Source organism: Cebus imitator, unplaced genomic scaffold, assembly GCF_001604975.1.
Source record: "Cebus imitator isolate Cc_AM_T3 unplaced genomic scaffold, Cebus_imitator-1.0 Scaffold9, whole genome shotgun sequence".
In the NCBI taxonomy this organism is placed as follows: Eukaryota; Metazoa; Chordata; class Mammalia; order Primates; family Cebidae; genus Cebus; species Cebus imitator.
The window spans coordinates 12,970,367-12,972,154 of record NW_016107324.1 but is presented as its reverse complement, the minus strand read 5'-3'; the positions used below and the strand labels follow the sequence as shown (position 1 = coordinate 12,972,154).

Genomic DNA, 1,788 nt, shown 5'->3' with positions numbered 1-1,788 from the left:
AATCTATAAATTACTTTGGGCAGTATGGCCATTTTCGTGATATTGATTCTTCCTAACCATGAGCATGGAATATTTTTTCCATCTGTTTGTATCCTCTCTTAATTCCTTGAACAGTGGCTTGCAGTTCTCTTTGAAGAGGTCCTTTACATCCTTTGTTAGTGGTATTGCTAGGTATTTTATTCTACACATCTACAACCACCTGATCTTTGACAAACCTCATAAAAACAAGCAATGGGGAAAGGATTCCCTGTTTAATAAATGGTGTTGGGAAAACTGGCTAGCCAAGTGCAGAAAGCAAAAACTGGACCCCTTCCTGACACCTTACACTAAAATTAACTCCAGATGGAGTAAAGACTTAAACATAAGACCAAACACCATAAAAACCCTAGAAGAAAGCCTAGGCAAAACCATTCAGGACATAGGCATAGGCAAGGACTTCATGACTAAAACACCAAAAGCATCAGCAACAAAAGCCAAAATAGACAAATGGGATCTAATTAAACTCCAGAGCTTCTGTACAGCAAAACAAACAATCATTAGGGTGAACCCGCAACCAACAGAATGGGAAAAAATTTTTGCAGTTTACCCATCTGACAAAGGGCTAATATCCAGAATCTACAAAGAACTAAATCAGATTTACAAGAAAAAAACAAATCCATTCAAAAGTGGGTGAAAGATATGAACAGACACTTTTCAAAAGAAGACATATATGAGGCCAACAAACATATGAAAAAATGCTCATCATCACTGGTCATTAGATAAATGCAAATTAAAACGACATTGAGATATCATCTCACACCAGTTAGAATGGCGTCATTAAAAAATTTGGAGACAACAGCTGCTGGGGAGGATGTGGAGAAATAAGAACACTTTTACACTGTTGGTGGGAGGCTAAATTAGTTCAACCATTATGGAAGATAGTGTGGCAATTCCTCAATGACCTAGAAACAGAAGTTCCATTTGACCCAGCAATCCCATTACTGGGTATATACCCAAAGGATTATAAATTGTTCTATTATAAAGACAAATGCACATGTATGTTCATTGTGGCACTGTTTACAATAGCAAAGACCTTGAATTAACTCAAATGCCCATCGAGGATAAACTGGATATGGAAAATGTGGCACATATACACCATGGAACACTATGCAGCTGTAAAAAAATGATGAGTTTGTATCCTTTGTAGGGACATGGATGAATCTGGAAACCATCATTGTCAGCAAACTGACACAAGAACAGAAAATCAAACACCAAATGTTCTTACTCATAGGCGGGTGTTGAACAATGAGAACACATGGATACAGGGAGGGGAGCATCACTGAGGTCTATTCGGGGGAGGAAGGTGTGGAACAGTGGGAGGGTGGGGAGGTTGGGGAGGGATAACATGGGGAGAAATGCCAGGTATCAGTGACAGGGGGATGGAGGCAGCAAACCACATTGACATGTATGTACCTATGCACCAATCCTATATGGTCTGCACATGTACCCCAGAATCTAAAGTACAATAAAAAACAAAAAAAAGGGAGGAAAAAAAAACAGTTCTTTGAGTATTTTTAGTAGTGGCCTTTTATAAGATGTATGTTTGGCAAATATTTTTTTGCTCAATCTATGTCTTGTCTTTTTATTCTCTTAAAGATTCATATTTTTTAATCTAGTAATTCCACTTCTGAGAACCTGTCCTAAGGAAATAATCCTACATATAGAAAGATGATTTACACATAAAAGGTATTTATTGTAACACTTTACCATTTAAAAAACCTGAAACCTGTTCGTATACGAGTCACAGCA

At 37.6% G+C, this 1,788-nt stretch overlaps 1 protein-coding gene across 1 annotated transcript in view; it reads right to left on the bottom strand.

Annotated features, from left to right (window-relative positions):
* The window catches only part of UBR1 (ubiquitin protein ligase E3 component n-recognin 1), an 85,955-nt gene that overhangs the window by 60,028 nt on the left and 24,139 nt on the right, over positions 1-1,788 (bottom strand). The window lies entirely within an intron of this gene.